This window comes from Eschscholzia californica, unplaced genomic scaffold, assembly GCF_041429995.1.
Source record: "Eschscholzia californica isolate CP2 unplaced genomic scaffold, dmEscCali1.0.p SCAF_2, whole genome shotgun sequence".
Classification (NCBI taxonomy): Eukaryota; Viridiplantae; Streptophyta; class Magnoliopsida; order Ranunculales; family Papaveraceae; genus Eschscholzia; species Eschscholzia californica.
Window position 1 is genome coordinate 30,138,682 of NW_028238309.1, and position 24,469 is coordinate 30,163,150.

The 24,469-nt window shown below is 35.0% G+C and overlaps 2 long non-coding RNA genes across 14 annotated transcripts; both read right to left on the reverse strand.

Annotated features, from left to right (window-relative positions):
* Window positions 1-985: 985 nt before the first annotated feature.
* LOC147557330 (uncharacterized) lies at window positions 986-24,469 on the reverse strand. 12 transcript variants are annotated; one of them, XR_015233957.1, is made up of 8 exons: window positions 21,689-24,469; window positions 20,837-20,976; window positions 20,698-20,743; window positions 19,129-20,207; window positions 18,762-18,927; window positions 16,089-17,806; window positions 13,817-15,451; window positions 13,488-13,704 (listed from the first exon to the last, which is right to left on the reverse strand). It is a non-coding gene; the product is annotated as an uncharacterized LOC147557330 (long non-coding RNA). The 12 variants fall into 12 exon arrangements; XR_015233961.1 differs by having other exon boundaries at window positions 13,817-14,105; window positions 14,691-15,451; window positions 20,698-20,976; XR_015233958.1 differs by having other exon boundaries at window positions 18,762-18,910; window positions 20,698-20,976.
* On the reverse strand, window positions 9,207-13,378 carry LOC147557331 (uncharacterized). Of its 2 annotated transcripts, XR_015233963.1 has the most exons (4): window positions 12,539-13,378; window positions 11,695-11,798; window positions 9,815-11,037; window positions 9,207-9,708 (listed from the first exon to the last, which is right to left on the reverse strand). It is a non-coding gene; the product is annotated as an uncharacterized LOC147557331 (long non-coding RNA). The 2 variants fall into 2 exon arrangements; XR_015233962.1 differs by having other exon boundaries at window positions 9,815-11,798.

Here is a 24,469-nt window from a genome sequence, read left to right on the forward strand (position 1 = left end):
ATAGCATGTATCCTTCACGTGCCCATATTGGTGACAGTTTTCACAATAGGGCCGAATGCGCTTCGGGCGTTGGCGATCTTGTCGATTGGTTCTATCAAAACGACCTCCGATGATTGTCCGACGGCTAGTGCAGCAGCGTCGGTGGTGATATCCGAGTGAGTAAGATTTTGCTGGATCTCTTTCTGTTTAACCATACTGTGAATTTTAAGAACAGACGTGAAGGGATCCCTAAGAAGTATTTGACTTCGGATAGCAGCAAAGTGATCATGGAGTCCTTGAAGGAACTCCATGGCACGATCTTGATTAGATCGATCAATAAAAGCTTTACCGTGACCACATAGACATGGTTCGACGGCAAGGAGAGATTGAAGCTCATCCTGGTGAGACTTGAGATTAGTGAAGTAAGTAGAGACGTCTAATCCGTCTTGTTTCATCGTAGAGATTGCACGTTTGAGTTGAGAAAATTTTGGTGCACTCGTTTGATGAAATCTGTCATAAAGATTTGTCCAAATTTCAGCAGCAGATTCATCATATAAGATGGATCGACGAAGATCAAGAGAAACTGAGTTGACTAACCAACTGGATACGAGGTCATTACATCTCTCCCATGCATGTAATTCAACGGGGATTGTCGGTTTAGGGATTGAACCATCGACAAACCCGAATTTATCTTTGGCTCTTAAAGTCATTTTCATTCCTCTTAACCATGAGGCATAGTTATCTCTAGAAAGAAGAGGTGTGATCAATATAGTAGTAGGTGAATCACTATGGTGAATATCATAGATTGCAGAAGAATGTGGAGGAGTGGTTGGATTGTAATCCGATCCTGATTCAGGAGGTGTAGACATGATGAATAAAGAGAAAGATAGAAATCGTTTAAAAAAAAAACGTGTGGCTCTTATACCATGTGAGAACTATCTCTTAGATAGTTCGAGTATTAGTCGAACGATAGAAAAGATATTTCAGAATAGTAAAGAAGAAGCAGTTACAGATTAATATTTCTCTTGTGTATTGATAACAATGTGGTTACAGGTATTTATAGACTTAATGAAATACAATTAGGGTAAATCTAAGATAGGGATTACAAGTAATTGATGTTAATCCTAATTACAACAAAGAGTCTTCTGGAAGATGGAACCGGGTGGGGCCGGTTCATTTTGCCGACCGGGTCAATCAGCCCGTGTGCATTGATCGGATGGCCGATCCATGTGTATGACTCTCTAGTCAGCCCGTGTAGATGGATCAGATGGCCGATCCATGAATATGACTCTCTAATAAAAATAAAGAAAACTTGAAGATGCAAGTTCAGAGCCCCTTTCACGGGTTAATTCGACGGAAATTATCCACAATTTTCCTAGAAAGCCAATGAACTTGGCAGAACATGCCTACCATCGAGATCCCTGAAAAGGAGAAACGAAAATAAATAGCGACATTCAATTGAACGCCATAAACAGCTTCAGTCTCTGCAGCATGTTTCCTATCAAATGCGAAAAGGAAGAAGAGAACGATGATCACCTTTTCTTCCATTGTCGAAAGGCCGGACATTTTAAATGCTAAACTAACTACTAGCAATATAATATTCTTACCACCAAAAATGAACGATGATAGATGACCATCTTAAAACGCGTCCGGTTTTAAACAAACTCGGCTATTATGCGTTTATCGAAGTCTCATGTTTTTGCTTCCTCTCATGAAATTAATCTAAGGTGCTGTTTGTTTTTTAGTTTGTGTCTGAATTTGAATTTGCTGAATTTGAATTTGATAAACTGAAATGGCTGAATCTGAATTGACTGAAAATGGCTGAATCTGAATTTGCTAAACTTGTTTTGCAGTCTGAAAATTGTGGGATATTTTTCAGCCCATTCAGACATGAACATAATTCAGCCAGCATTTCAGATTTCATTAAATAAGAAAAACAAACATTCTGAAATCTGAATTGATCCCAATTCAGATTTCAGATCTGAAAACTTAAAAAAACAAACAGCACCTAACCCAAGTGTCTGGCCAAAGACATAATTCAGCTGTAATATTGTAACTATGAATAAAAAGATATGTTCCATACAAACCTTTTAGTGAAAACAAGGCTTTCAAAGAAAGGAGCAATCATTAATAAGAATTTTGAATACTATCTTTAAAATTTCATTGTGTCCAAAGATTGGGATGACCTAACTTTTCTTTTGCTTTTTATTTTTCTTCGGAAAGATTGGCTCGAATCGTCATGAGGAAATTAGTAAAATATGCAAATGACTAGTCTGACCAGAACCACTAATGCTGGGCCCTTTAGCTAACTGAAACTTAACAAGGATAAAGGAAACCAAAAGCTAACTGAAAAAGTCACCACAATTCATGAACCCGAAAAGGTATTTTGCCATAAGAGTAGCACAAACCAGCTGTAGCTTCCCAGCTCCCACAACCCCTTTTGAAGCTGGTTCTGCTGTGTGATCAAACTACACTTCCATGCCTACAAATATCACTAGAAACGCTGCGTACGCATCCACCTAAATCTTAATATCACATTTAAAAAAAGTGGCAACTTTCAACCGTTTTCAAAGGAAACAGTATCTAAAGGTTAACTCTGTTATTAGAGAAACAAGGATATCGACTTTCAGGGCAAATGGATACACTCCATCTACTGATATAACAATTTTTCCATGCCCCTTTGTAGACTACTAAAATTTGGAATGAGACGTTCTTCAAATCCATCAATTCATCTCTCTTCAAATACCATTTGTTTTGCTCTTCTCACTTCTAGAAAGGTGGCCACGATGGAGAACACTGCATCAAGATTGTTAGTACAAAAGCAAAAAGCACACAATGAGTTGTCACCTACCAGGTAAATACTGGCTTCCAAGTGTTCACCAATCCAATCAAAAAGATCAGTCAAGCATAGTCATTAGATAAATAAGGATGCAGAAATCAATTTATTTGGTAGGTTGCTTGTAATCATCCATGATGAGATAGTAAAAGCAAAAAAAGCACACTATGAGTTGTCACCTACCAAGTAAATACTGGCTTCCAAGTGTTCATCAATCAAAACAAAAAGATCATTCAAGCATAGTCATTAGATAAATAAGGATGCCAATTTTGTGTTCAGTTTCTTTAGTTGATATGCTGCTGATTTAAGATTAAAAGTTAAAGCTTCAGGTAATGGTAGGTAGTTATAACTATTCGGCGACGGTAGTGGAGCAACCCTCTCTAGTCCGGATATCAGATTCATAACCAATAACTCCTCAAAATTCCAAAATATCTGCCATTTTGAAATCCATCCTTCCCAATCAACACAGCCGCTATACACACAAATTTCAAGAACTGGGTGTGTTACAGACATTAATAAAACAGCAGGGGTAAAGAGACGCATAACACCAATTTATATATTTTAAATTCAAAAAAATATCTAGAGATTTGGTAGCTTAACCATGTATCAGCTTTCTAACAGACTCATCATCAATGAATATTGCATCTGTTAGTATAACATTAGATGTAGATATGTATCCTCGAACAATTTTCAGTACGCAGTAAAAGTCACAAAATATAAAAAAAATTAGAGTGAAACACCAAACCAACACTGTAGCAAAGAGATGATAACTTTAACAACGAATATAAATGTCAGAAGCAAGCCTTAGAAGACCTATACATCGTGTAAAAGAAAAATAAGTTACGTTCAAACGATTATTTGATACCCACTTTTGTAAAAGGAACATAACAATGAATGAACAACTTTACCTGAAGAACATTTCATGTGATATAGCTTAGTATAACTCAAAAGTTCAGAAACGAAAGAGGAGTTTCTTTTACTACCTCTCAAGGTCATGAGCTCCCTACAAGCATCTTGTCGGCCTCATCTGACAAGAGCAACCTGAATACTGGAAAATCTCTCCACACCCTCCTCTGCTCCACAAGGTTTCCTCTTAATACTCTAATGTTTCCTATTCATACTATTCGCGACTGCATAACAGAGGTAGCTGTTCAGCGATAAACAAAAAAAATGGAGAGAAAATTAACCATTAGCTTTGTCTTTTCCCAAGCGCTCCTTACAACTTCTAAAATCATAAAATTCTTATTATTACAGCATAATGAGGTAGGTTAAAGAAATACTGATGTCTTTTCCTAGCAACAACATTTACCACGAGATCTTTCCATTTGTTAATGATGCAAGACTTACTCTATTGCGCATGTAGTATAATATATCCCGAGCTCGACATCTCCAACACTGGGAATTATTTCTGCCACAAGCTATAGAAGTTTAAAATACCAAAATTAAGAAGCTTTTAACATACATTTTCATTAAGGCATTATAAGATCTATCTATATAAATATGTGTTCCTTAATTTTTTTTTTTTTTATTTGTTCCTTAATTAGAAGAAATCGTTTTAATTTACAAAAAAAAAAAGATAAACATTAGCAGCCAAAGGAAGGAAAACAATATGAGATTAGAGATCTGGAGAGAATTTCCTGTAATTTAAAATTCAAATCACTATAATGGCACAACCCTCATATCCAAGACCATATTTGAACGAGAAAAAGAATATGCTAAAAGCACAAAACTTCAAACGACCAAGTTATGGTTTATAATTGAATTCGAAGAGAGTAAAAAAAGTGCCAGTTCTTCTCCAAGACCAGTACACGTTGTCATGATCCAGCAATTTGGCAAGCCAACCTCATTTTTGCAGACAATAAGTTAGACGAAGAAAAATGAAAATGCAAGGTTCTAAAAACATGAATGAAACTGCAAGGTTCTAAAACTCAAAATGTGTTCAACCGCTTATATAAGGATAAAAGAAAGAAAACATTAATTATTACTGCAAGGTCCAAAGTCATTGTACTTATACTTTCTATAATTAAATTACGGGTAGTTCTCAAAAGCCAGACTGATCAAATAAATAACGTGGCAATAGTTTCTCCAAAATCCTTGGTCGGATCATCCCAGATTACTTATTACTGCAACAGGTAGAGGTTCTGGGTCCAACCCTGAAGCTATGTATTTAATTGCTTCTAAGTCGGTGCAAGACCCCTGCAATAAGGTCTCACTTAGTTCCTTTAAATACCTTATTAACCGATTGAAAAATTAGAAGGCAAATAATGGATGAAGTGCAGACTTTTAATTAACTTCCAAAAATAGAAGTATCTTTCTTCCCACTCTGTACCCTTTGCTTTGTAATAGCATTTGGAAGACTGCAGCTGAAAGAACATCAAACATAAAGATTATAAATAATAAAAAAGCCACATGAAGAAAGAAAGTTCACAACTTCATGGCACGTGAATTCAATAATGTCGAGATTAAAAGTTAAACCTTAAAAAATTTAAAATATAAGGATGTAAAACAAACTAATTCATCATGAAAGATTCTAAATAAAATGAGTTCCAAAATAAAAATCGTAGACTGCGCAATGATGGCATGGTAAAACATCATTATATAACATTACAAACAATAGGATAAGTAAATCAACTTTCACAAGATCAAATGATGTTTGTAGAAAATTTATTGTGATAAGGCCTTCGATCGAAAACAGTGTATAGCTGTAGAAAAACTGAAAACCCGACTTGGTTGGGTTGATCATGGCTTAATTCTTGGAAGAATACATATGAATTAATTAATATGCCAAAATAACGTGGGCTTAAGTTAACACTGTAAAAGCTGAAACATGAGTAGGTTTCTTACCTTTCATATGAGGTCTCTATAGGATACAAGATTACAAGCATCTCGTAGGCCTTAGCTAACGAACAACCAAGCATTAAAATGAAGAAAACAAAAAAATTTCGAGATTGGAATTCATAAACAAGTGCAGGCAAAGTTGGAACTTACTACCGTAAACAGTTTAAGGATCAATCACCTTTCTAACAGACTCATCACCGTTGACCACAAAAATGTAACCGGAAAGGATGTTGGTTGATTATTGCTAAGCTTTATATGCTTTTAGGCGTAGAAATGTATACTCAAACAATCTTCAACACGCAGTAGAAATGTCACTGACAACTGACAACATGTAAACGAAATTGGATAAAATCAATAGAAATCACCGTCAGGCATCATGATTGAACTTCAGATATCTCAACATATATAGATATCATAACTCATAAGCAAACAAAAAGTCTCAAATAGTACATCAGAGTATTAAATTGTTTGAGAACTACACCGCTATGCAAAAATTGACTTTTAATTCAACGGAAATAAACAGTGAAGCCTGAAGTAATGTAGTTCGAACAGTTCACACTATTACTTGGTACCTACAATCCGTTTGCCACTATATGAAACTGAATAAACCAGAATTTCGAGCTTCCAACTCTTTAAATTTCGCCTAAAACTTCGAACCAAGAACTAGAAGAAAGTTATCGTTAAAACAATGCAAAAAAAGATTTCCATAACTTGACCTGATGGGAATTCCCCTTAGTCTTTTTGTACTACCATTTGAAGGTCGAAACAGTCACAACAACGTGAAGAAACAGATCTAGAGGAAGCCGTGGATTAGAACTACACAAATAAACCAAAAAAGCTAAAATAATAGCTAGTACTAATATTCTTCCCTGAAAAATCCTTTTTCCTGTAAAATATCTTCCTTAACAGCAAACCTTTGTTAAGAAACAAATTCTGCCCACAAAGATACATGTAGAATCGAGAGGAAAAAACTAGGAAGATGTCATTAAAGAAAACTGACTGAATCAAAAGAACTTGTATACCTTGAATCTCCAACTGCTTCATTTAAGATCGATCAGAATTCCAATACCTCTGCGATTTAAATCCATCCTTCCCAGTCCTTGTCCGCTGACATAGACCAGATTCTAAATCTGTGACAATTGCGTGGGTTTTAGTTGCACGTTTACTTACTACCCTCCCTTTTTTATCTCCTCAAGTATGATGATTAGTTATTCGGCAGCAAACGTTTGGAGTCAATTACCCGCCACTTGAATCTATATATAAACCCAAGTCATAAAACAAAACAAGGTCTTTTGAAGCAACAATTTTTTACTTAGATGCTAAACACTGTTTTAGCAATATAATATTGATACCACGAAAAATATATAGGTAGCTATGACCACCTTAGGAGTCCGATCCTAATCTGTCATATGCCTTTATCAAAGTCTCGTATTTTTTCTTCGGGTCACTACAATCATCTAACCGAAGTTAACTGGCCAAAGACACAACTCATATAAAATTTTCTAATTTTAGACATAGCTACAGTAGAGAGTTACCATGACGAAATGCAGCATTCAAGACTATTTTAAATCATATGAAGCAAGGAATGAACCTTCGGTTTCGGTGGAAATTTCGGTCGGTCCAAAAGTGGAAACGTTTCGGTCTGTGTGGAAATTTTACAAATTTGTAAAAATGTTAGTATACTTATTAACGTTTGTTTAGTATGAAATGTTAGTATCTTAAGGGCCTAATATGCAATAACAAATTAAGTTAGCAAGCAAAATTGAACAATTCACTTCTAATAATCCTAACCCAGTTAGATTAGGGGTCAATGTGCAATAACACAGTTACTTTCAGGGGTAAAGTGAATTATTTTTTAACTATTTTGTTAGTTTGAGGGCCTATTTTCACTTAACAACTTCTTTAGGGGTTAAGTAAGAAATTACTTCTGAAGTAATATGAAAATCAGGTACTAAAGACACCCCTCGAAAGTGTTATTAGCACCTGGAAGCACAATAGGATTATAGGACAATGATGGAAAACCTAAAACCCTAATCCCTTCTTCTTCTCTCTAAAATAGCTCTTAAAATCTGAAACCCTAGAGACTAATAAAGATATGAAGAAGAAATTAAGAAGACATATTGAAGAAAGTAAGAAGAATATGATGAATCAAAGAGGTTTTTCTTTAAACTTTCACTTTCTCTTTAACTGTTTCGATATTTCTAAAAGTTTCGGTCGAAATCTCGAATATTTCGACGAAATCTTGCACGAAATAGTTGTAAGCTCCACTTCGTGCACCTAATCTCAAAAAACGAAATATTTCGGATTTTTCGACCGAAATATTTTGATTTTTTATTCCTCATGAATAAGTTATTCCAAATAAAACTAAATTTCATTTCAACAATAAGAATGGTAGTTCAACAAAAAAAAACAATAAGAATGGTATGAATGATTACCCAGTAACATTACTCTGAGATAGTCCATTTTTAAGCTTACGACACATAATTATTCCATAAAAAATGATATGACTAGTGATATGACTAGTAACGACACATAATTATTCCATAAAAATTAGCCAAGAAACTCTAATCAAAAGTATTAAGTTATCTCTTCGTCAGCCCAAACTCATCCAACCATAAATAAACGGAGTTTAAAGTGTGGAAAAGTAGCAACTCCAACCCAGTACTTAAGCATTACCCATATTCAAAGAGTGAGAGAAACAATATCGACGTAAATGGGTGATAACACTAACTTCGACCAATGTTAGAGAGTGAAAGAGACGTTGAAAGAGATGTGTGTGCATTATTAATTTGGACAAAAGATATAGCCAGTGAGGCGTGCAATCTTCTATTCTGGTACGATGAAATTAAACCTGACTCAAACAAATATTTTATATCATCCTTCTTTTATTGTGTACATCAGTACATATTATTGCAGTTACCCCAAACAAATAGATATTCAATTTTATCTCCATTGTGCGTATCTAATACATACACGGAAAAAAGAATGGGATGGGACAAACCTTGTTATTTTGACACCTCATTCGAACTTTGCTTCTCCATGGTTTGTTGCATTAGTCATCATGTGCTACTGTCCCAACAGAAAGAACCAAATGCCCAAACAAAACACCATGACAAGTAAAGAAGTCCAGCGAACATATAATTTTATGTATTTTATTAAAACTAAACTTATATAGAGACTAAGGCCACACAAGATAAACTATCACCTACTGAGTTTGTAAAATCGCAATAGATATATTACACTAATAGCTCCACGTTATGTTAAATCCAAGTGAACAACTTAAACAGAAAAGTGAATAATTATAACATACTTACTTGGCTTTCCCTGTATCATTTATTTACTAGGCTAGGACTCTTAACACCTCAATAGTTCATACCTTCCACCGAAGCAGTATAACGTTATGCTGCAAAAAAAGAGGTACCAAGTGGCAAGTGCTTACAAATCACAATTGAATTAAACCATTAGCCATAACCTACACATAATTGAATTAAACCATTAGCCATGCCTACTTGTGAACATAATAAATTTCTGCAACTAACATAAAAAAAAGGAGATAGTAAGAATAGCATTATTAATGAAATCACTAAACAGCAAAATCCCAAGACCCGACCTGTCCTATATCACAAGTAGGCATTACTCATTGCAAGAGAAATAAAAGGCTTTTCAAAGTATGTCTATGCATTATCAGTTGTCACTGAACAAATGTGCACATACCTAAAGATGTTTAGATGGTTGCAGAGCTTGAATTCAACACTGTATAGCAGCCTATTTCAGACAATAAATCAGACGAAGAAAAACAAAAACTGCAAGGTTCTAAGAACACGATTGAAACTGGAAAGTTCTAAAATCTAAAAATGTTTCAACTTTCAACCACATATGTAAGGATAAAAGAAAGAAAACATTAATTAGAAGAGAAGTTAATTTTTTCCTCCTACTTGCTACGAGTTTCAAAATGATACTTTGTCTTCCATAGTCATTGTACTTGTACTTTCTGACATAAGTTGCTTAGAAGCTCCACTCCTCCTGTCTAAAAAGCTTCCTTGTCGAGTTTTCATCTAACAATACATGCAAATGCATAAAATAAAAATATGTTAATAATCATGCTAAAATTCAGATAAAAAATTCAAGACGAGCATGCTAAAAAAAAAAGTAAATGCACACCTCAAAAAATGTTGATTATAATATTCCAGTGCATAGGAAACCTTTTCAATCAATAATCATGTCACTTCAGACTTTTCTCCACTAGAAAATTCCCTAGTGAACTTCTAATGAACCTACAAAACTTAACATAATAGTTTTTTGTTCTCTCAAAGTTACTTATAGACAATAGAGAGATAGAGTCAGTGATACACTTCTTTAGGTGTGGGGCTACAAAGCTTCCTTGTCGAGTTTTCATCTGACAAAACATGTAAATGCATAAAATAAAAATATGTAGTAATCATGCTAGAATTCAGATAAAAAATTCAAGACGAGCATCTTAAAAAATGTAAATGTACACCTCCAAATATATTGATTATAATAAGAAACTTTTTGAATCAATAATCATCTCTCTTCAAACTTTTCTCCACTAGAAAATTCTCTAGTGAACTTCTAATGAACCTACGAAACTTAACATAATAGTTTTTCGTTCTTTCAAAGTTATATATAGACCAACCAAAGGGGACAATAGAGAGATAGAGTCAGTAACACACTTCTTTAGGTGTGGGGCCTAGGACTAAGAGTGTACGGCCATAGTCATTGTACTTACACTTTCTGACATAAGTTGCTTAGAAAGCTCCACTCCTGTCTACACACTCCTTTAGCTTTCTCAATTCTTTCCAACTTTCTTCCATAAGTAAGAAAGCATATATGGTTTTCACTATGATTTGTCACCTTCTTGGTATAATACGGATTCATAGTGTTCAACGTTCCAAACAAAGAGATGTTTGAGAAAGTAAACAAGTAGTGCGGGTTGTGGCGCTAAAATTGTTATAACTAAATTACGGGTAATTCCCAAAAGCAGACTCGTCAAATAAATGACGTAGCAACATTTTCTCCTACATCCTTGAAAATTAGAAGCACACTAATCCATCATCCCAAATTACTTACTACTGCAAGGGGGAGAGGTTCTGGGTCCAACCCAGAAGCTATGTATCTAATTACTTCTGAGTCAGTGCAAGGCCCCTGCAGTAAAGTCTTACTTAGTTTCTTTAATGGACTGAGAAAACACATCGTCACTCTGCCAAATATGATGACAGAAACATTTACACCTTAAATAACTTATTAAGCGATTGAAAATTAGAAGGCTAACAATGCCTGAATTGTTGAATTTTAATTAAGTTCCAAAAATAGAAGTATCTTTCTTGGCACTCTATACCCTTTGCTTTGTAATAGCATCTGGAAGTCTGCAGCTCAAAGAACAGCTGTCTATTACAAGCGAAGAGAAAAAATCACAGGTAGAGATTATAAATCATAAAGAAGCCACCTGAAGAAAGAAGTTTCACAACTTAGTCGCGCGTGAATTCAATAATGTGGAGATTCAAAGTTAAACCTTAAAAAATGTAAAATACACGGATATGAATGCAAACTAATCCATCATAAAAGAGTCTGAATAAAATGAGTTCCAAAAGGCATGGTGCAACCTAATTATATACATTATAAATTATATAAGATGAGTAAATCAACTTGCATTAGATTTATTAATATTCGTAGAAAATTTATAGCGATAAGGCACTCGGCCGAAAACAGTGCGAATTGTAGAAAAACTGAAAATCCAACCAAATGGCTTAAGCCTTGGACCGACACACATGAATTAATTAATATACCAAAATAATGTGGGTTAAACTTAAGACTGTAAAAGCTAAAACATGAGCATGTTTCTTCATTGTTGCATACTGCGGAACACTTTTGCGAAAACACAAAGACAGAAGGGAACATAAGTGAATAGAGTTGGGAACATGAGTGAATACTAAAAGGATGTTAGTATACTATAAGGATCCAACAGTTGATAGAAACTCACAAAGATAATGAGAAATTCATGCCAATAAGTTGCAAATTCAAACCTAAAAATGTCCATTTATATCCCCAAAAGTGAAATTGCTTGTTGGAATATTCTCACCAACACCCGCATCCTCCTTTGTTCCACAAAGTATTTCCTTATTACTCGCTGCAGCATACAAGAGGAACCCTTTTATGGTCAGCAATCCTTAAGAATGCTACAGAGAACACAAAGATAACTAGAAACTCAAGCCAAACATATATGTCGACAAGCCCAAAAAACAGATATAATACAAAAAGGTTTGTTTTCTAACAAGACCTGACCTACTAGGGAATTCTATATTGGGATATAAGAAGTGGAAACAAATGAAAATAATATAGTAAAATTAATCATATATTTAGGACAAATTCATCCCACTTTATATAGAAAAAAACTAAAACAAATACCGCCGTATTACCAGTTCCACTCATGCTGATGGTTCATAAAAGGGAAGGCTTCTGGAACCATGATAACACAATCGCACGTGCTCTTAAGGAATGTGTTAGATTTATCCTCTATGTGCAACTATTCATTAGATAAGCATCACACTTTGTGAGACAATCACAGAAAATTTGGATGTGTTACATTTAACTTCTAAAAAGATGAGATAACAAGTTTGGACCACTAATCAGTATTATCAATCCCAGCATCTACATTGAAAACTCTGAATTAATGGGCATGCACAAAATTAAAGTCATTCCACCTTAAAAGTATCTGATCATGTGCTGCTTTTTATTAAGGAGATTATCCTTGAGGGAACAACAAAATGGATGCATAAATGTTGGTAAAAACATAAAATAAATAGGTTCCACATACTTTCATTGTTATCCCTCTGTTACTTAAAAGCACTTTCTAAATAGAAAACCCACCAGTTAGTGTAGAGGCGAAGACGGAATTCCAAGCGGAAAATAAGACAGCAGTTATCCTCGGTACCATCAACTAACACAACGCAAGACCAAACATACTATAGGCTGGTTAAGGAACAAAAAGGTGTAGCAAGATTACTAAAAGTTGGCACGCAAGAAAAAAAATAATTGCTTTTCACGAGGGACATGAGCAGGACATAAAACTGGACTTTGCAGATGAAGCAAGTCAGAGAAGCATAAATGAGAGATACCTAAGAAGATGGAAAGAAAAAGGTTAGAGCTGTAACCAAATTTAACTTGGGACAAAAAAGCTTTTTTGCCCCAACTGAAATTTGAGACAAACCCCCCTCCGTCCAAGAGGAATAAACTTTCTATAGAGCTTAGTTGTGCTAGTCAAAAAATGATGTGGAAAAAAGATATTAAGAAAGTACTGCGCCGCAGCTCCGCAGAAGGTTCAATATTTTTATGGTACTGCTCGCTTCACTGTAGTGATACATGGTCATCTGATTTTCGGGTATTGCAGATTCCTATAAATATTAAAATAAGTTTAAATATGTTATTATTTGGACACCACAGTTCAGCACCCCAATTATAACTTCTCTAACAAAGATAAAGAAAACTTGATGATGCAAGTTCAGAGCCCCTTTCACGGGTTAACTCGATGGAAATTGTCCACAATTTTCATAGAAAGCCAATGAACTTGGCAGAACAGGCCGACCATCGAGATCCCTGAAAAGGAGAAACGAAAATAAATGGCGACATTCAATTGAACGCCATAAACAGCTTCAATCTCTGCAGCATGTTTCCTATCAAATGCGAAAAGGAAGAAGAGAACGCAGATCACCTTTTCTTCCGTTGTCGAAAGGCCGGACATTTTAAATGCTAAACTAATAACTACTAGCACTATAATATTCTTACCACCAAAAATGAACGGTAATAGTGACTAGAGTTGGGAACATGAGTGGATACTAAAAGGATGTTAGTATACTATAAGGATCCAACAGTTGATAGAAACTCACAAAGATAACGAAAAATTCATGGCAATAAGTTGCAAAACCAAACCTAAGAATGTCCATTTCTATCCCCAAAAGTGAAATTGCTTATTGGAATATTCTCACCAACACCGGCATCCTCCTTTGCTCCACAAAGTATTTCCTTATTACTCGCTGCTGCATACAAGAGGAACCCTTTTTATGGTCAGCAGTCCTTAAGAATGCTACAGAGAACACAAAGATAACTAGAAACTCAAGCCAAATGAGTATCCTGAGAGGATGACCTTACCCTATTTCCTTTCAACATCATAGAATTCTATAGCAGGAGCTTGCTGCCTCCTCATTGTTCTTCTTCATCAAGTAAATCCATTTAATCAAGTTCCCAAAGTATAACCTTGTCTGTCACTAGATGTCAAACTTAATCACATAAACCATTTTGTTATAGCTTCACATTTCTTATCCACTTAATCCACACCGCTTGATATATTTCTTCAAATCTATCGCTTCAAATCTCTCTTCAAATACCATTGTTTTGCTCTTCTCAGTTATAAAAATGTGATCCTTTCTACGATGGAGAACTGTTCCATCAAGATTGTTAGTACAAAAGCAAAAGGCACACTATGAGTTGTCACCTACCAGGTATTCTAGCTTCTAAGTGTTCACCAGTCCAATCAGAAAATTCATTTAAGCATAGTCATTAAACAAATAAGATAAAGAAATCAATCTATTCGATAGGTTGCTTCTAATCATCCATGATTTGATAGTTTTGTATGCATCTAACACTACTAGATCCTGTGCAGCTTGGGACCCTAGACTCAGAGCAATTTGTAACTGAAGACAATAAGAGAGAAAGAAGACATCGGGTTAGCGTGTAAAAGAGAGAGCATGCAAAAAGAATTTGGATAAAACACCGAAAACCACAATGGCCCAAAGAGACGACAACTTAAGATAGAATAACAAACATATATGTCGACAAGCCCAAAAAACAGATATAATACAAGAAAGGTTTGTTTTCTAACAAGAACTGACCTACTAGGGAATTCTATTCAGGGATATAAGCAGTGGAAACAAATAACAATAATATAGTAAGAATTATCATATATTTAGGACATATTCATCAAACTTTATATAGAAAAAAACTAAAACAAATACCGCCATATTACTAGTTCCACTCATGCTGAGGGTTCATAAAAGGGAAGGCTTCTGGAACCATGATAACACAGTCGCACGTGCTTTTAAGGAATGTGTTACATTTATCCTCTATTTGCAAATATTCATTAGATAGCATCACACTTTGTGAGACAATCACAGGAAACTTGGATGTGTTACATTTAGTTTCTAAAAAGATGAGATAACAAGCTTTGACCACTAATCAGTATTATCAATTCCAGCATCTACATTGAAAACTCTGAGTTAATGGGCATGCACAAAATTAAAGTCATTCCACCTTAAAAGCATCTGATCATGTGCTGCTTTCCATTAAGGAGATTAGAGGTTTATCCTTGAGGGAACAACAATATTTATGCATAAATGTTGGTAAAAACATTTCAAACGATATAGCTGAATACAGTTACAAACTAAATATGAGTTTGTTTATTACCTTTCTAAGGTATAAGCTTGCTACAAATATCTTGTAACCCTCATCCGAAAAGAAGAACCAAATAATTATCACCGAAGAGATAGAAAACCAGTCACAAATGTAATCATAATCACCCCTAAAACACCTCACGATCTCATCTACAGATGCAACTAATCTAATAGTTTGTACATCGAGAAGATTAGTTGAACTATGTAATGGAATTTGCCACAACTTGTGTGCATCTAACCGATGCAGTAAATATGTTAAATGTACATATAACAATGAACAACCAAATATTAACAGTGAAGATAAGGCATTCATTACCCAAGATAAGGCATTCATTACCTATGTTGTTTAGGGCGTGAGGCGAGGCGAGGCGACAGACCAATCGCCTCGCCTTAGCGCGCTTAGGCGTGCTTAAGCGACCGCCTCAGACGAAGTAAGAAATTAAGTATAGTGTATACTGTAAAAGAAAAGAAGAAAACAAGTACTATTAAAGTATTAATGAAGTCCCAAAGTGTTAATGAAGTAGTAAACTACTGATTCTGTATACTATATTACTATGAAAGACTTAAAGTGTTAAAGTCTCAAAGTATTAATGAAGTAATAATGAACAAAACAAGTACTATTAATGAAGTAATAAATATAGTTTATATTGTAAAAGAAGAAGAAGAAAGTAAAAGAAGAACAAAAACAGATTCTGTTTGAGAGAGAAAGAAACTGTGAAGGTTAGAGAGAGAAAGTGAAGTAGAATTATTTAAGGAGAAGAAAAATACAATACAGAAAGAAGAAAACAAAAGTCGACACCCGAGGAAACCAGGGCTCGCTTCCCCGAGGCGACTAAAGGCGCTCGCCTAAGCGTCTCAAGTCGATACCCGGGGAAATCAGGGGGAATCGCCTCTAAAAGAGGCGACACCCTTGTTTACCCATCGCTTTTGGCGCTTCGCGGGGAAGCGTCGCCTTTGACAACATAGTTCATTACCCAAGAAGTTAGTTTCTCGATTGTCCCAAAGAGACGGCAACTTAAGATATAATAACAAACATATATGTCAACAAGCCCAAAAAACAGATATAATACAAAAAGGTTTGTTTTCTAACAAAACCTGACCAACTAGGGAATTCTACATTGGGATATAAGCAGTGGAAACAAATGAAAATAATATAGTAAAATTAATCATATATTTAGGACATATTCATCCCACTTTATATAGAAAATAACTAAAACAAATACCGCGGTATTACCAGTTCCACTCATGCTGAGGCTTCATAAAAGGGAAGGCTTCTGGAACCATGATAACACAATAGCACGCGCTCATAAGGGATGTGTTAGATTTATCCTCTCTGTGCAAATATTCATTAGGTAGCATCACACTTTGTGAGACAATCACAGAAAATTTTGATGTGTTACGTTTAACTTCTAAAAAGATGAGATAACAAGTTTTGACCACTAATCAGTATTATCAATCCCAGCATCTACATTGAAAACTCTGAGTTAATGGGCATGCACAAAATTAAAATCACTCCACCTTAAAAGTATCTGATCATGTGCTGCTTTTTATTAAGGAAATTAGAGGTTTATCCTTGAGGGAACAACAATATGAATGCATAAATGTTGGTAAAAACATAAAATCAAATAGGTTCCACATACTTTCATCGTTATTCCTCTGTTACTGAAAAGCACCTTCTAAATATAACACTCACCAGTTAGTGTAGAGGCGAACACGGAATTCCAAGCGGAAAATAAGACAGCATTTATCCCCGGTACCAAAAACTAACACAATGCAAGACCAAACATACTATAGGCTGGTTAAGGAACAAAAAGGTATAGCAAGATTACTAAAAGTTGGCGCGCAAGAAAAAAATTAATTGCTTTTCACGAGGGACATGAGCAGGACATAGAACTGGACTTTGCAGATGAAGCAAGTCAGAGAAGCGTAAAAGAGAGATACCTAAGAAGATGGAAAGAAAAAGGTTAGAGATGCAACTGATTTGAGACAAACCCCCCTCCGTCCAAGAGGAATAAACTTTCTATAGAGCTTGGTTGTGCTAGTAAAAAGATGATGTGGAAAAAAGATATTAAGAAAGTACTGCGCCGCAGCTCCGCAGAAGGTTCAATATTTTTATGGTACTGCTCGCTTCACTATAGTGATACATGATCATCTGATTTTCGGGTATTGCAGATTCCTGTAAATATTAAAATAAGGTTCAATATTTTATTATTTGGACACCACAGTTTAGCACCCCAATTATAACTTCTCTAACAAAGATAAAGAAAACTTCAAGATGCAAGTTCAGAGCCCCTTTCACGGGTTAAGTCGACGGAAATTGTCCACAATTTTCCTAAAAAGCCAATGAACTTGGCAGAACAGGCCTACCATCGAGATCCCTGAAAAGGAGAAACGAAAATAAATGGCGACATTCAATTGAACGCCATAAACAGCTTCAATGTCTGCAGCATGTTTCCAATCAAATGCGAAAAGGAAGAAGAGAACGCAGATCACCTTTTCTTCGACTGTGGAAAGGCCGGACATTTTAAATGCTAAACTAACTATTAGCAATATAATATTCTTACCACCAAAAATAAACAGTAATAGATGACCATCTTAGAACGCGTCCGGTTTTAAACAAACTCGGCTGTGATGCGTTTATCGAAGTCTCATGTTTTTGCTTCGTCTCATGAAATTAATCTAACCCAAGTGCCTGGCCAAAGACATAATTCAGATGTAACATTGTAACTATGAATAAAAAGATGTGTTCCATACAAATATTTTGGTGAAAACAAAGCTTTCAAAGAAAGGAGCAGTCGTTAATAAGAATTTTGAATTTGTAACAGGATTCAAAAAAATGATTGCTGCTATCGGCGGTTTAATCTGAGTTTTGTTACAGGATTAGTGAAAGGAAGAAGCTAGAGAGTTCTTGGGCTGCAATTTTGTGTTCTGTTTCTTTAGTTGATATGCTGCTGTTTTAAGATTAGAAGTTAAAGCTTTAGGTAATGCTGGGTAGTTATAACTATTCAGTGACAGTAGTGGAGCAACCCTCTCTAGTCCGGATATCAGATTCATAACTAATAAATAACTCCTCAAAATTCCAAAATATCCGCCATTTTGAAATCCATCCTTCCCAATCAACACAGCCGCTATACACACAAATTTCAATAACTGGGTGTGTTACAGACATTAATAAAACAGCAGGGGTAAACAGACGCATAACACCAAATTATATATTTTAAATTGAACAAACACAACAAAATATCTAGAGATTTGGTAGCTTAACCATGTATCAGCTTTCTAACAGACTCGTCATCAATGAATATTGCATTTGTTAGTATAGCATTAGATGTAGGAATGTATCCTCGAACCATTTTCAGTACGCAGTAAAAGTCACAAAATGTAAAGAAAATTGGAGTAAAACACCAAACCAACACTGCAGCAAAGATGTGATAACTTTAACAACGAATATAAATGTCAGAAGCAAGCCTTAAAAGACCCATACATCGTGTAAAAGGAAAATGAGTTACGTTCAAACGATTATTTGATAGCCACTTTTGTAAAAGGAACATAACAATGAATGAACAACTTTACCTGAAGAACATTTCATGTGATAAGCTTAGTATAACTCAAAAGTTTAGAAACGAAAGAGGAGTTTCTTTTACTACCTCTCAAGGTCATGACCTCCCTACAAGCATCTTGTCGGCCTCATCTGACAAGAGCAACCTGAATACTGGAAAATCTCTGTCCACACCCTCCTCTGCTCCACAAGGTTTCCTCTTAATACTCTAATGTTTCCTTTTCATACTATTCGCGACTGCATAACAGAGGCAGCTGTTCAGCGATAAACAAAAAAAAATGGAGAGAAAATTAACCATTAGCTTTGTCTTTTCTCAAGCGCTCCTTACAACTTCTAAAATCATAAAATTCTTATTATTACAGCATAATGAGGTAGGTTAAAGAAATACTGATGTCTCTTCCTAGCAACAACATTTACCACGAGATCTTTCCATTTGTTAATGATGCAAGACTTACTCTATTGCGCATGTAGTATAATATATTCCGAGCTCGACATCTCCAACACTGGGAATTATTTCTGCCATTAGCTATAGAAGTTTAAAATACCAAAATTAAGAAGCTTTTAACATACATGTTCATTAAGGCATTATAAGATCTATCTATATAAATATGTGTTCCTTAATTTTTTTTTATTTGTTCCTTAAATTAGAAGAAATCGTTTCAACTTACAAAAGAAAAATAAACATTAGCAGCCAAAGGAACGAGGAAAACAATATGAGATTAGAGGTCTGGAGAGAATTTCCTGTAATTTAAAATTCAAATCCCTATAATGGCACAACCCTCACATCTAAGACGATATTTGAACGAGAAAAAGAATATGCTAAAAGCACAAAACTTCAAACCACCAAGTTATGGTTTATAATTGAATTCGAAGAGAGTAAAAAAGTGCCAGTTCTTCTCCAAGACCAGTACACGTTGTCATGATCCAGCAATATGGCCAGCCAACCTCATTTTTGCAGACAATAAGTTAGACGAAGAAAAATGAAAATGCAAGGTTCTAAAAACATGAATGAAACTGCAACGTTCTGAAAACATGAATGAAACTGCAAGGTTCTAAAAATTCAAAATGTGTTCAACCGCTTATGTAAGGATAAAGAAAGAAAACATTAACTAGCTAAGAAGTTCATTTTTTCATCCTATACACTACGAGTTTAAAAATGATATTTGATCCTCCAAAGTCATTGTACTTATACTTTCTATAATTAAATTATGGGTAGTTCTCAAAAGCCAGACTGATCAAATAAATAACGTGGCAATAGTTTCTCCTAAATCCTTGGTCGGATCATTGCAGATTACTTATTACTGCAACAGGTAGAGGTTCTGAGTCCAACCCTGAAGCTTTGTATTTAATTGCTTCTGAGTCGGTGCAAGACCCCTGCAATAAGGTCTCACTTAGTTCCTTTAAATACCTTATTAACCGATTGAAAAATTAGAAGGCGAATAATGGATGAAGTGCAGACTTTTAATTAACTTCCAAAAATAGAAGTATCTTTCTTCCCACCCTTTGCTTTGTAATAGCATTTGAAAGACTGCAGCTGAAAGAACATCAAACATAAAGATTATAAATCATAAAAAAGCCACCTGAAGAAAAAAAAAGTTCACAACTTCATGGCACGTGAATTCAATAATGTCGAGATTAAAAGTTAAACCTTAAAAAATGTAAAATATAAGGATATAAAGCAAACTAATTCATCATAAAATATTATAAATAAAATGAGTTCCAAAATAAAAATCCTAGGCTGCGCAATGATGGCATGGTAAAACGTCATTATAACATTACAAACAATAGGATAAGTAAATCAACTTTCAGATGATCAAGTGATGTTCGTAGAAAATTTATTGTGATAAGGCCTTCGATCGAAAACAGTGTATAGCTGTAGAAATACTGAAAACCCAACTTGGTTAGGTTTATCATGGCTTAATTCTTGGAAGAACACATATGAATTAATTAATATGCCAAAATAACGTTGGCTTAAGTTAACACTGTAAAAGCTGAAACATGAGTAGGTACTGTAGGTTTCTTACCTTTCATATGAGGTCTCTATAGGATACAAGCAAGCATCTCGTAGGCCTTAGCTAACGAACAACCAAGCATTAAAATGAAGAAAACAAAAAAATTTGAGATTGGAATTCATAAACAAGTGCAGGCAAAGTTAGAACTTACTACCGTAAACGGTTTAAGGATCAATCACCATTCTAACAGACTCATCACCGTTGACCACAAAAATGTAACCGGAAAGGATGCTGGTCGATTGTTGCTAAGCTTTATATGCTTTTAGGCAGAGAAATGTATCCTCAAACAATCTTCAACACGCAGAGGCGGGTGACAACATGTAAACGAAATTGGATAAAATCAGTAGAAACCACCGTCAGGTTACATGATTGAACTTCAGATATCTCAACATATATAGATGGCATAACTCATAAGCATACAAAAAGTCTCAAATAGTGCATCAGCGTATTAAATTGTTTGAGAACTCCACTGCTATGCAAAAATTGACTTTTAATTCAACGGAAATAAATAGTGAAGCCAGAAGTAATGTAGTTCGAACAGTTCAAACTATTACTTGGTACCTACAATCCGTTTGCCACTATATGAAACTGAAAAAACCAGATTTTTGAGCTTCCAACTCTTTAAATTTCGCCTAAAACTTCGAACCAAAAACTAGAAGAAAGTTATCGTTAAACCAATGCAGAAAAAGATTTCCATAAATTGACCTGATGGGAATTCCCCTTAGTCTTCTTGTACTACCATTTGAAGGTCGAAACAGTCACAGCAACGTAAAGAAACAGATCTAGAGGGAGCCGTGGATTAGAACTACACAAATAAACCAAAAAAGCTAAAATAATAGCTAGTACTAGTATTCTTCCCTGAAAAATCCTTTTTCCAGTAAAATATCTTCCTTAACAGCAAACCCTTGTTAAGAAACAAATTCTGCCCACAAAGATACATGTAGAATCGAGAGGAAAAAATTAGGAAGATGGCATTAAAGAAAACTGAAAAGGACTTGTATACCTTGAATCTCCAACAACTGCTTCATTTAAGATCGATCAGAATTCCAATACCTCTGCGATTTAAATCCATCCTTCCCAGTCTTTGTCAGCTGACATACACGCAGATTCTAAATCTGTGACGATTGCCTGGGTTTTAGTTGCACGTTTACTTACTACCCTCCCTTTTTGATCTCCTCAAGTATGATGATTAGTTATTTGGCAGCATAATGTTTGGAATCAATTACCAGCCACTTGAATCTATATATAAACCGAAGTCATAAAACAAAACAAGGTCTTTTGAAGCAACAATTTTTTACTTAGATGCTAAACACCGTTTTAGCAATATAATATTGATACCACGAAAAATATATAGGTAGCTATGACCACCTTAGAAGGAGTCCGATCCTAGTCTGTCATATGCCTTTATCAAAGTCTCATATTTTTTCTTCGGGTCACTACAATTATCTAACCGAGGTTAACTGGCCAAAGACACGACTCATATGAAATTTTCTAATTTTAGACATAACTACAGTAGAGAGTTACCATGACAAAATGCAGCATTCAAGATTATTTTAAATCATATGAACTCACGAATAAGTGATTCCAAATAAAACTAAATTTCATTTCAACAATAAGAATGGTATGAATGATTACCCAGTAACATTACTCTGAGATAGTCCATTTTCAAGCTTACGACTATTTACAGGATGAAGTTAAGAATATCTCTACTTTTACTGTTTGCAAAGTGATATGACTAGTAACGACACATAATTATTCCATAAAAATTAGCCAAGAAACTCTAATCAAAAGTATTAAGTTGTCTCTTCGTCAGCCCAAACTCATCCAACCATAAATAAACGGAGTTTAAAGTGTGGAAAAGTAGCAACTCCAACCCAGTACTTAAGCATTACCCATATTCAAAGAGTGAGAGAAACAATATCGACGTAAATGGGTGATAACACTAACTTCGATCAATGTTAGAGAGTGAAAGAGATGTTGAAAGAGATGTGTTTGCATTATTAATTTGGACAAAAGATATAGCCAGTGAGGCGTGTGCAATCTTCTATTCTGGTGCGATGAAATTAAACCCGACTCAAACCAATATTCTATATCATCCTTCTTTTATTGTGTACGTATTATTGCAGTTAACCCAAACAAATAGATATTCAATTTCATCTCCATTGTGTATCTAATTTATACACAAAAATACATACACGGAAAAAAGAATGGGATGGGACAAACCTTGTTATTTTGACACCTCATTCGAACTTTGCTTCTCCATGGTTTCTTGCATTAGTCATCATGTGCTACTGTCCCAACAGAAAGAACCAAATGCCCAAACAAAACACCATGACAAGTAACAAAAAGTAGACTCAATCCGCCTCCTAGGACTCCCACTTGAACCGCATGTGAGAGAAGCAAAGGTTTCTCACTCCTCTCACATGTCAGTCACGTTGAGAGAGAAACTCTTGTTTCTCTCACATGCGGTTCAAGTGGGAGTCCAAGGAGGCGGGTTGTGTAGCCTTGTTGGACAAGTAAAGAAGTCCAGCAAACATATATTTTTATGTATTTTATTAAAACTAAACTTATATAGAGACTAAGGCCACACAAGATAAACTATCAACTACTTTAAACATTGAAAACCACACGCCCGAACACCAATATTTTATTTTCATTGGAAATGGAGGAACTACATACCTACTTTTTTTTCTGCTAGGTTGTATTGCCAATGTTTCATTTCATCAAGAGATGTTGTTGAATTTTTATCATCATTTCACTCTTTTGACTTTACAGACTGAAAGGTATAATGCCATACTTTGATCAGATCTGTCCGTAAATCAGCATTCCATCATCTCTTCATACAAAAGAAATTTCAATCCATATTGTTTCACTTCCTACTGAGTTTGTTAAAATCGCAATAGATATATTACACTAATGGCTCCACGTTATGTTAAATCCAAGTGAACAACTTAAACAGAAGAGTGAATAATTATAACATACATACTTGGCTTTCCTTGTATCATTTATTTACTAGGCTAGGACCCCTAACACCTCAAAAGTTCATACCTTCCACCGAAGCAGTATAACCTTATGCTGCAAAAAAAGGTACCAAGTGGCAAGTGCTCAAAAATCACAATTGAATTAAACTATTAACCATAACCTACACATAATGAACATAATAAATTTCTGCAACAAACATGAAAAGAAGGAAAAAGGCAAGGGATACACAGTTCCAAAATTAGATAATGCAGGTCCAGAAGAATAAGATCATGTGAAAGTTTTTGCGTGTCAAAACTAGCATTCATACATTATGAATAATCATCTTCCGTAAGACAAAATAAGGAAGATAGTTTGCATTTGTTTCTTGATAGTCCCTCTAACTGTCACTAGCCTGTCACTCAAACAAACATAACTACATAAGTATGATACAGAGAGGATAAGTTCATGCTACTACGCTAGCTTGGGAATCTTTGATGAAGGACCTGTTATAAGGAGATAGTAAGAATAGCATTATTAATGAAATCACTAGACAGCAAAATCCCTCGACCCGACCTGTCCCATGTCACAAGTAGGCATTACTCATTGCAAGAGAAATAAAAGGCTTTTACAAAGTATGTCTATGCATTATCAGTTGTCACTGAACAAATGTGCAGCAACCTAAAGATGTTCAGATGGTTGCAGAGCTTGAATTCAACACTGTATAGTAGCCAATTTCAGACAATAAATCAGAAGAAGAAAAACAAAAACTGCAAGGTTCTAAGAACATGAATGAAACTGCAAAGTTCTAAAATTTTAAAAATGT